This window comes from Salvelinus fontinalis, chromosome 20 (genome assembly GCF_029448725.1).
Source record: "Salvelinus fontinalis isolate EN_2023a chromosome 20, ASM2944872v1, whole genome shotgun sequence".
NCBI classification, from domain to species: domain Eukaryota; kingdom Metazoa; phylum Chordata; class Actinopteri; order Salmoniformes; family Salmonidae; genus Salvelinus; species Salvelinus fontinalis.
This window is the reverse complement of record NC_074684.1, coordinates 10748402-10761302: the sequence shown is the minus strand read 5'-3', so window position 1 is coordinate 10761302 and position 12901 is coordinate 10748402.

The window sequence follows — 12901 nt, the reverse complement described above, 5'->3', positions numbered from 1 at the left end:
ACCAATGGTGAGGCTAGTGTGGTGGGCTCAGCCTCCACTCCCCTGGAGCCCCAGCTACACAGCTGTGCCAATCTGGACCCTGGGGGGAACATCAATATTTCACCCATTTTGGTGATTATGTCTGCGTTTTACACTGGCTAGATGCGCTTGTTAGTTCATGATGGCTGCATGTAGAACGATGAGGCTGCATTTCGTCCATTTAGTAAATAACATCCCACTTGGCAAAAACTGGTTGAATCAACGTTGTTTCCAAGCCATTTCAACAACAAAAAAGTTCATGTGATGATGTTGTATTAACGTGGAAAGCTGGTTGGATTTGAAAAAAGTGATGAAGTCTTTTTTTCACCTAACTTTTTTACCTAAATCCAATGACAAGGTGAAATGTTTTGTTGATTTCACGTTGCATTCACATCAGTTGATAACTCAACCAAATGTAAATAAAAACTAGACGTTGAACTGACATCTGTGACGTTGAACTGACATCTGTGCCCAATGGGATATGGTAACTATGTATTAATCTTCATATATATTCAGTGCTTCACTGCAAAAATACATTTATATTCCTACTCAGAACTTCCTTGATTGTCGCCTCAGTGAGACCCCCAGTGTCTATGGATTTGTCTGGGAATGTTTGATTATTCTGAGAGATTCTTTAATCAGTGTTTCACATTTCAAGGGAACACTGTTCAATATCCTACTTTCAAAGAGCTGGAATGAAACACAATTAAATCCATTAGTGTAATACTGCGCAGAAACAGCGGAGGAGGAAAACAAAGGGATTTGAGCGTACACAAATAATGAAGGTCATGGAGCTCTCGTCGGGAAAAATAAACTGTTCATATCAAAGACAATTATTATGCCTTGTGTTGTATCTGAAAGTTTATATTATCTCTAGCTGGATGGGTAACATCACACAAAGAAGTGATTTAATTAATGTAAAATGACTGTGTTATTCTTGGCTGTATGGGATACAAACACATGCCCACTCACAGTGTGTAGCTGACAGAAAACTGTCAAATTGAAGTGGGTTTCAATTGAATATACATTTTTATTTATTAAAAAAATATATATTTCACCTTTTTTTAACCAGGTAGGCAAGTTGAGAACAAGTTCTCATTTACAACTGCGACCTGGCCAAGATAAAGCAAAGCAGTTCGACACATATAACAACACAGAGTTACACATGGAGTAAAACAAACATCCAGTCAATAATACAGTAGAAAAATATGTCTATATACAATGTGAGCAAATGAGGTGAGATAAGGGAGGTAAAGGCAATAAATAGGCCATGGTGGCGAAGTAAATAGAATGGTAGATTTGACAGTAGATGAGTGTGCAAAGTAGAAATACTGGCGTGCAAAGGAGCAAAATAAAGTAGAGGAAGATGTAGTTGTTTGGGCTATTTACAGATGGCCTATGTACAGGTGCAGTGATCTGTGAGCTGCTGACAGCTGGTGCTTAAAGCTAGTGAGGGAGATAAGTGTTTCATTGCAGATGTCTGTTTTTTTTTACTGAATTACTGAATTTCACAAGTTATAGATGTTTGAATTAAATTAAGACCCGTTGTTTGGGGGCAAGTCCACGGTAACGGAATAACACTTTGACTCACTTTAAAATATACAGTATGCTTAACAAAAACCACTGATTTCAAAGTTTAACAAACCAACTCTATGTACAAGGACTACTTTTTCCACTGAATAATTTTCAAAAACGAATTTAGTGGAAGAACTGTGCAAATGCCAACTTTGATAATGGAATTATGTTCAAATCTCCCTCAAGTTTTTATGCGACCACGATTTCCAAAAGCTCTGTTCAATATCTATTCCGAATCAACATTCAAAGATGTTTGCAGAAAGAATGGGGTGTCAGCTATGACATGGCATCTTGAGTTTGAATACAAACATTTTTGTATTGTTATTGAACTGCAGAAAGAGAAATGGATTTACACACGGCAACAGAATTATAGTAGCAGAATTACATAATGTGTCTCTGATCTGTACAACACAGAAATGCATAATTATGGATATGAAGGTCATTCTCATATTTCACAAGTTCAGACATCATAGTGCAGCATGGCAGAGCACAGTAGAGTACACTGCAGTACAATACAGCACAACAGATGAGAACAGAGTAGAGCAGAGTAGAGTTCAGTACAGTGCAGTAGAATACAGTACAGTAGAGTATAGTTCAGTATAGTACAATATAATGTCATCTACTGTACTTTACTCTACTCTACTTTTCTTTACTGTACCGTACTGTATTGTACTGTACTATTGCATTGGACTGTACTATACTTAAGCAATAAGGCACGAGGGGGTGTGGTATATGTATTTTTACTCTTCTAATTACCTTGGTAACCCGTTTATAATAGCAATAAGGCACCTAATAGGCACCTAATAAAGGCACCTAATAGCAATGTTTGTGGTATATGGCCAATATACCACGGCTACGGGCTGTTCTTATTAATGAAGCAATACAGAGTGCCTGGATACTGCCCTTAGCCGTGGTATATTGGCCACATACCACAAACCCCTAAGGTGCCTTATTGCTATTATAAACAGGTTACCAAGGTATTTAGAAGAGTAAAAATATATGTTTTGTCATACCTGTGGTATATGGTCTGATATACCAGGGCTTTCAGCCAAAGGGCATTCAGGGCTCGAACCACCCAGTTTATAATACAGTATAACACATGCTCTCCTTGTGCGTTTTATTGATTTTATTTATTGAAAAAATTCCAGCTCATAATCCTCGGCTTGAACCACCCAGTTTACAATGTGCTTAAACTCACTGTACTGTACTATACTGCACTCAGTACTGTACGGTACTGTATTGTACTCTATTGTGCTCTACACACTGTACTGTACTGTACTCCAAAATTGTGAAACCTACATCTGTGATCGGTTCACATTTGGTTCAGACCAGTCTGTCTGTGGACGTTAACATCAAGGCCAGGGTGGACTGACCAAATTTCAACTGGTTTTCAACGTCCATGGACATCTGGGGTCAGTCGGTGCTCAGTGGATGAAGATGCTGGTTACAGTAAATGGAAAGAGAGGGGGCTTATGGGTAGGTGTCAGTAAGTGCTGGGAGAGGTGACAATAACGAGAGTGAGAGAGAAAGGCAAAGAGAGAAATAGAGAGGGAGAGAGGCAGGGGTTGTCCAAATTCAGACTGTTTTAACACTCTTGGTTTGACCATCAGACAACAGAAAGAAAACATTTGAGTTGAACATAATAGTATGCATAGCAGTGGAAGGGGAACAGTAGCAGGTGACACAACTATGGTTTGTGACTATTATGATTTCCCCTTGTAGCCAATTCAGTTGCAGTAAAATCCATTACAAATGATTTGGTCATTCCGTTACAAATTTGGTGTCGGAAGTACAATTTTTAATCACTTAATAAATCATAAACAACATTTATATCAGTAAAATCGAATTGACCAACGAATTGGTCAGTCTACCATTACTTATTACTTATTCTGTGAACTTTCATGATCCTTCTCTCCATATGAGGGAGAGAAATGTGAAAATATCTTAAAAATATATAACATTTTTGGTAACGGAATTATAAGGCACAAGGCAATGTATTTTTATTTACAGTAGGTAAACAATTTAACCAAGACTAAATATAAATGTTGATATTAGTTGGCAGGGGTCTTTACGTCAACATTATTGTGTTTTTATCACATTTGAGGAAAGACCCAGGTGCAGACAGTGTTGAAATAACAACAGTTTATTATTCAGACAGGGGCAGGCAAAAGGACAGGTCAAGGGTGGGCAGAGGTAAGTAATCCAGATAGGTGGGGCAAAGGTACAGGACGGCAGGCAGGCTCAGGGTCAGGTCAGGCAGAGGTCAGTAATCCAGATAGGTGTGGCAGCGGTACAGGACGGCAGGCAGGCTCAGGGTCAGGTCAGGCAGAGGTCAGTAATCCAGATAGGTGTGGCAACGGTACAGGATGGCAGGCAGGCTCAGGGTCAGGTCAGGCAGAGGTCAGTAATCCAGATAGGTGTGGCAACGGTACAGGATGGCAGGCAGGCTCAGGGTCAGGTCAGGCAGGAATGGTCAAAACCGGGACACAAGAAAACAGGAACTATAGCAAAGACAGGAGCAAGGGAAGAAACGCTGGTAGGCTTGACGAACAAAATGAACTGGCAACAGACAAACAGAGAACACAGGTTTAAATACCCAGGGGATAATGGGGAAGATGGGCGACACCTGGAGGGGGGTGGAGACAAGCACAAAGACAGGTGAAACAGATCAGGGTGTGACCGTTTTGATGTACAGTATTTCTGATACATTTTAAGACTTTTTCTAGTAGATGTTTTCTGAGACCCCTTTTCCATCTCTTTATCTAGAAATCAAAGCCATTACTTGTGCCTCATAATTTTTCTATTTTATTTAAAACAATGTATCTATGCCTTCATTTCCACAAAAATAAAGACTCTTAGCTTTAATTTTACAGCCAATTTGACATGCTCCTTTGAACTTCACATGTTGGTGCTTATTGGTGCTTTTACATTGAAATTACCTTTGGTAATGGTAAACACTCTCCCATTCCCAGTCTCCCAGCTGCACACTAAACATTAAAGTGGTCTACCATAAGGTTCAGTTGTCAGGAAAGCCAGCAGGAACAGTTGTCTGCATGATGAGCCTGTGTGTCTATAGCTATATGACTTACATTATTCATTGTGTTCTCATATAGTGTTAAAAAAAGACATATGTTTCCCATTCATTATTAAATCAGGGACAAACCTATGCATACAGTAGTACATTCAGGAAAAGTATTCAGACCCCTTCCCTTTTTCCACATTTTGTAATGTTACAGCCTTATTCTAAAATGTATTATATTTTTTACAAATCCTCATCAATCTGCACACAATAACCCATAATGACAAAGCGAAAAAAGTTTTTTAGAATTTTTGCTAATGTATTAAAAATAAAAAACAGAAATACCTTACTATTCAGACCCTTTGATATGAGACTCGAAATTCTGCTCAGGTGCATCCTGTTTCCATCGATCATCCTTGAGATGTTTCTACAACTTCATTGGAGTCCACCTGTGGTAAATTCAATTGATTGGACATGATTTATTTGTAATGGCACACACCTGTCTATGTAGGGTCCCACAGTGCATGTCAGAGCAAAAACCAAGCCATGAGGTTGAAGGAATTGTCTGTAGAGCTCCGAGACAGGATTTTGTCGAGGCACAGATCTGGGAAATGCTACCAAAACATTTCTGCAGCATTGCAGGTCTCCAAGAACACAGTGGCATCCATCATTCCTAAATTGAGACGTTTGGAACCACTAAGACTCTTACTAGAGCTGCCCCACCAGCCAAACTGAGCAATCGGGGGAGAAGGTCCTTGGTCAGGGAGGTGACCAAGAATCTGATGGTCACCCTGACAGAGCTCCAGAGTTCCTCTGTGGAGATGGGATAAACTCCCAGAAGGACAACCATCTCTGGAGCACTCCACCAATCAGGCCTCTATGGCAGAGTGGCCAGACTGAATCCACTCCTCAGTAAAAGGCACATGACAGCCCGCTTGGTGTTTGCCAAAGGGCACCTAAAGGACTGATGAAACCAAGATTTAACTCTTTGGCCTGAATGTGAAGTGTTACATCTGGAGGAAACCTGGCACCATCCCTACGGTGAAGCACGGTGGTGGCAGCATCATGCTGTGTAGGTGTTTTTCAGTGGCAGGGGATGGGAGTCAGGATCAAGGGAAAGATGAATGGAGCAAAGTACAGAGAGATCCTTGATGAAAACCTGCTCCAGAGCGCTCAGGACCTCAGCCTTGGGCAGCGGTTCACCTTCCAACAGGACAACGAGCGTAAGCACACAGCCTAGACAACGCAGGAGTGGCTTCGGGACAAGTCTCTGAATGTCCTTCAGTGGCCCAGCCAGAGCCCGGACTTCAACCCAGTCGAACATCTCTGGAGAGACCTGAAAATAGCTGTGCAGCGACGGAGCTTGAGAGGATCTGCAGAGAAGAATGGGTGAAACTCCCCAAATACAGGTGTGCCAAGCTTGTAGCGTCATACCCAATTAGATTCAATGCTGTAATCGCTGCCAAAGGTGCTTTAACAAAGTACTGAGTAAAGGGTCTGAATATTTATGTAAAATGTCATATTTCCATTTGTTTTTGTACATTTGCAAACATATAAAAAAAACTGTTTTTGCTTTGTCATTATGGGGTATTGTGTATATTATATTGCAAAAAAAATAAAAAATTATAATAAGACTAACACCTTCAGAATGGACTGTATATCATATTCTAAAATCCTCCTGATGTCGATTTTTTATTATTGTTTCCATCCTACATACTCCTGGCAAACGGAATTGTCTTGGATAAGAGATACCAAATGCGCTTTAGAGTTACCTAACCTACTGTAATATTAACATTCATCTCTTCCCCCGATAGTTTTGTCTGAAAGCCTTTGCTCCTGTTACCTGCTGTTTATCTCCTCAGACAGCTGACTAAGGATGGCTTGGAGTGTTGTCATGTCAACTCTAAATCAGCAGTCTCTCCTTATCAGTCTGTTTTAGAACATTGAGAGCAGCTATTAGGTGGATCAGTAGATTCTCGACCTGGACCTTGTTTTGGTATTCATTTCCTTTCAGCCTTTCTGTTGCTCCTCCCCACTGATGACACTGATCCATCTGTAACTGGAGATGCTCTTATTGATATCAACACATTACAAGCTATCTCTTGATTTGCGACAAAACTCTGTGCTGTTATTATTCCGTCCTCGGCTGTCCCAAGACAAACTTGTGCTTCATCAAATGCCATCGCCGTGGTTTGCGTCACCGTGGCTGGAGCTGAAAGTAATTTGTCATGTCACAGAGCGCGGGGGGGGTTAGGGTCGCGACCCGAAGCAGTGGAAATCAGTAGAGCAATCACATTTGTATTCAGCCTTCTAGATTCAGCATCAATATGGGGTACCAGTCTGGAAGATCTGAAGTGATTATAATGCCGCAGGCAAATATAGCAACTCAGCTCAAGACAACAAGAACATTGTGCTTTTGCGCTTACACAACGTTTTATTGGTTTGTGTGCCCTCCCATATATGGCTACGCAATCTATTGACGGCTATGCTGTTTGTGTTTTAATTGAAGAGAGACACAATACATGTTTGCACTTGCATTTTCTGCAAACGAAGCGTGAAATGCTAGTTAATACACCCTAGAGTGGTACATCATTAGTCATTGCGGCTCTCCATTAGCGAGACGCCTTATTAGGAGGAAGACAAAACCCCATAGCCAGTGCATGACAGCTAACGTAACATATTGTGTTTTTTCCTACGAAGTGAAATATGAATGGTGAAAAGTAATTAAAGGTTGAATATTCTTGTGTGAGCGCGTCACCGGCTTTGTCGTAGTGGTGGCGTCGGTGGAGAGAAGAGCCGAGTGACGCCTCTGAGAATGAATAATGAATGAAGTGTTGTCGGGACATCGGGGAGCGCTGTTACAGAGACACGCGCCTAAAATGAAAAACATGTTTCTTGTGAGGTTCGTCACCGGATGATCCATTTGCCTATTGTCCGTTCTTTGGCTCATTACGAATTAAGGATCATAGGTGAATGAGTTTAGAAACACTGAGATTAACAGGGAAGTAATCTGCCGTTTTGACCTCTGATTTTCCATGACGACTTGGTTCACTGACTTCATGATACCTTTTAAACTTGTTTCCTGTGAGCTAAGATCATATCCTGGAGCTGATCGTTTGTCCACGCTAAGACTACCTACTATGTCCAGGTATAGCAGTGGGGCAGTGAGGGAGTGAGATAAGGCTAGCAGACTGACTGGTAGTAAAGCCGCAGACCACAGACTGCAGTATTCTATCAGATGGCAGTGGTGTGCTTCTAATCACATTTCAAGGCCCATTGATGCAAACCGCAGTGTCCAGTTGATCCAAGATGGACAGTGTTCAGGGACTGTTTGATGTCAGATTTTGTTAACTGTTACAGCTACTCTGGTGGCAGTTGGAGTTTGGCAATCATCCCAGGGCGTTCCAGCCTCCACACACAAAAAAAAAGAACCAACCTCAATTTGAATTCAATTTGCCTCTGCACTGACCCCACAAAAATGTAGTGAAATCAAAGGGAAATAGGCATAGTCAATTGATATATACCTGCAATTCCATGTCCAAGAATTATAGCTACATTCCAAGATTTGACTATGAATGATGTGAAATGACTGCCTGAGAAAACTGACAGACTTTGTTTAAATAATGCAGAATGATGAAAGGATGCAAGAGAATACTTACAGCATACAATCAATAAAGAGACTCAGCAGCCTGGAGTGGTTTACCGCTAGCAGTGGCCTACAGTCAGTCTCTAAATCGTCCTTCAAAACATCTCTTTTCACATTTTCTATTGGAAGCAAATCAATATTGTCCCTATAAATTCCAGACATGGCAGGCAATAATGACTGAGTCTTAGCAGAGATGATAGAGAGCAACCAATGAAACGGAAAACAAAAATACCTGTCAAACAAACCCCACAATGGGACAGTAGATGAGATGGCGATTGAGATAGGTAGTCAAAAGTGGCTGCTGTTGTTGTCTTGCCAGTATGGCACAGCGAATGAGTTGATAGGATGACATTGATTTGACAGACGATCTGCAAGCGTTGATGGTTATTGTGGCTATTGTGTTGGTGGCTTTGTCATCACAGGAACGTATAATGATATCTATAATCAGGGAAGGTTCTACCTGTGTGGTTCCACAATAAAAGTCCCTTGATATTAAAGGCTAGATATGGACCAAATGCTGTTAACTGAATCTCTGCACTCTATGAAATGAAATATATTTTAAATAGTAGGGAGAAGCAAATGGCCCAATATTCAGATAAGTAACAAATCGTCAATCAGCATTTCACTTTTTTTTTTTATAAACTAACATGGCACATTGGCATAACTTAAAACCAATCTGTATAATATGTAGGAACCATGTCATAATCCAGCTATACTTTCCCACAAATCTGATTGAATTTCTCCCCAAAGATATAGATCATACAGAATCATCCAAAGTGACTGATATGCCCCATGCTCTCAATGGTAGATAAGAGCATCAAATAAACCTCTTAAGGATCCACCCATTTTTTTCAATTTTCGCCTAAAATGACAAAGCCAAATCTAACTGCCTGTAGCTCAGGACCTGAAGCAAGGATATGCATTTTCTTGATAAGATTTGAAAGGAAACACTTGGAAGTTTGTGGAAATGTGAAATTAATGTATGAGAATAAAACACATTGGATCTGGTAAAAAACAATGCGTTTCTTTGGATTTGGATCATCTTTGAAATGCAAGAGAAAGGCCATAATGCATTATTCCAACCTTGGCGCAATTTAGATTTTGGCTACTAGATGGCAACAGTGTATGCGCTAAGTTTTAGACTGATCCAATGAACAATTGTATTTCTGTTAAAAATGTTGTATCAAGACTGCCCAAATGTGACTAATTGGTTAATTAATACATTTTCAATTTCATAACTGTGCACTCTCCTCAAACAATAGCATTGGTATTATTTCACTGTAATAGCTACTGTAAATTGGACAGTGCAGTTAGCTTAAATTCTTGTTAATCTTTCTGCCAATATCAGATATGTCCTGGGAAATGTTCCTGTTACTTTCAACCTCATGCTAATCGCATTAGCCTACGTTAGCTCAACCATCCAGCGGGGGGACCCACCAATCCCATAGAGGTTTTAACAAGATCCAGACATTAGAGTAACTTTCACTACAGAATGTAAGGATGTGAGGAAACTCGTGACTCCATTCGCTTAATAGACCTTGATAAGAGCCTCGCTAACCCTTAAATGTCATCTTCACCTTGTACAGTTGTAGCTGTTGTGGAGACTATGAGTACTGTAAGTGAATCAGGTATCTTAACATTCATCCTAAATATAATCCAGATGAAATAGCCTATTGAATCTGAGGCATACTGACAATAAGATGAATACTCCCATCTAATGTCCTTTTCTTCATGTGAGAACATTTTATCCCGGAGAAAAACATTGTGTATGGACCTTGTTCTTTTTTCAAGTGGATCAAAAAGATAAGCCTGTGGAATGTCTTAGACCTGTGCAAATGTTTTGCAATAATTGCCTTATTTTTCAAGGCTCCATTCATTCAGCGCTTGGGACCCTGTGAGTGAGCATCACTGAACAGGGTGGGTGAATGTACTGGTAGTCGATAATGAGGTGCAAAAACCTTTTGTCGGAGGCATTGCTCCTTGTGTCGCCTTCGCAAAATACCCACAGACATTGGGATGTTTGCAAACTAACACCGGACCGCTGATTAAGGTGAGGGTTGACTGTTTTGATTGGCGACACACTGGGCACCAGACCAGAACGGGCCATCTGCACTGCATTATGGGACACTAATGCAATGAGATCATTAAAAAGGTTGATTCCATGGGAGCAAGGATTAGCACACAGTCTGTTCTTGACAAAATCCAAAAACGGGCATTGGGGAAGGGAGGGCAAGGGGTTGTATTTGGTAGACATGTTGCGTCACAACCCAGCATCCCTGCAGAGAGGGTAAGAGAGGGGGAGAGAGAGGGGGAGAGAAATATACATGTGTTCAATTATAGAGCTATGTAGCTCTCTTATGATTCACTCCATTCAAATATTGTCTGTCATTCGTTGCCTGATTTGGCTCTGTGCTCTAGGTCTGGTTGAGAGAGAATTTTAAACCTGCAGGATTCTGCCCTCTGTCATCCACCGATGCTGAATTATTTTGCTCTGTGGGGGAGCAGGAGAGTGAAAAGAGGGCAGTGGATAGCTTGAATCCTAACTCGGTGCCATATTTTTAGCTTTGCCTTCTTGAACTCCTGATTCAGCTACAAGACATTTTCACTTGTAAGTGCTCCCATTATGCAAACACAGTTTCCCCATCATCCAAATACAGTAGGCATTGTACTAGAGTTCATTACATTAGACAACCTGTTGGTGTTCAATGATAACAATACAGTAATATACAGTCTCCACAAATTGTAGTACCTGATCTAAATGATTATGGAGAAATATACTCTACTTGTTGAGTGATATTACAGCAGATGCTTAAGATTAGATGACTATCCTAATCCTACTGTAAGTAAGAGCACTCCAATGATGATGATGGGCCTCCTTTGTTTTACCATGGCTTTTGAAGAGATGAGATTGAAACACTCAAGGCTACTGTACTTTCATAATAATAGTTACCTAAGATTATTGGAAGAGAGGAAGAGGGTTGTTGTGGATGTGGAGAAAACTTTTCCTTTTGAACAATATTGTTGAGTTCAGTCCTGACCTAGAGGTATGAGTGTTGTTGATTCATACTTAAATATAAATATACGCATTTATCAAATCAAATTTGATTGGTCACATACACGTTTAGCAGATGTTATTGCCGGAGTAGAGAAATGCTTATACTATCAAACCGTTGACCATTACCTTTTTATTGACCTTTTATTATGTCTGCTTTTACAGTGCCTTGTTGAATGCTCTCTCCGAGGGACTGGAAGTATAGCTGGAGCCAAGTTCTGATTCTCCACTCAGTTCATTGTTTATTCAATAAAAGGCAGACTATGAGTAACATACTGAGGAAAGTGGAACTCTGATGTGTTGTTTCTGAGAAATTTAAGCACACACACACACACACACACACACACACACACACACACACACACACACACACACACACACACACACACACACACACACACACACACACACACACACACACACACACACACACACACACACACACACACACACACACACACACACACACACACACACACACACTTACTTAGGCCCTAACCATCTGTGGCTCTTCTATAAAATATGGAGACTCCAGAGGTATCGAGACAATTTGTTTCTCTGAATATCTTTATTTCAGCATTCGGAATATTGACAAAGTTTCTTCGTATTTGTTCACTTATTTATATTTGTATTCACAAACAACTTGGCAGATCCAGTGCAGACAGAATAAAACATATTGAGAGTCTATTCTCCACAGGCAGTGATATAGACCACTATCTGTCAGAACACAGTTCTCCTGGCGAACATCACAGACACAACGGCACCCTGGGTCGGCACTGCACAGACAGACACAGACATGGTAACAAAATCTCTGTTTGGGGAGGAGAATGGGGAATTGGGAATTGGTGCTGAGTGTTCTTCTACCCCAATGTGTTACCACGATTACGTTAGTGACTGTACATCATTTATACCGTGGGACACTTGAAGAAATTCAGATCTCTCTGAAATGAAAATGGATGGCCCTCCCTTCAGTAAAATTCATTTTTACCCGACCCTCCCTGAATACTTGAAAAAAAAAAAGAGATTCTCCCCTATAGGCAAAATAATGATTAAAACATAACGTTTATAGCAGAGAACATGTCTACCATTTACCCTCACTCCTAGGACAGACCAGAGCCTTAGATATGATGTTTTAGAATCCATTCTTCATTTTGTGAGAATTTCATGGCAAAGTAGCCCGAAGGTTGTGGATTCACAGACAACCACGGACAAGGGTGGAAAGATCTCCATTATAATAAAAGCACTGCATGAATCTATCATCTTATTTGCAGTCTGAGAAAAAATTGCCTTTTAGAAACGCATTTCATGCCATTCTACTTCATTTTACTTGACTGGAGACAAGCAGAATCTTTTTTTTATACCACAACAGAGCATGACAATGAAAGTGCGAATGCTGCAGCACCTGAGACGTTTGGATCTCTATACAGGCCATTGTTAAAAAAGAGGATATTCTAAGTTAGGAACAGTGCTAAAGTTGTCTAAAACTTGAGCTCAACAAAACCAGCTACAACTGAAGTATCTGATCAGCAATGATTTAGAGAAAAATACATTCATTGTTTAACACAGCAGTCACATATCATCAGGTAACTTT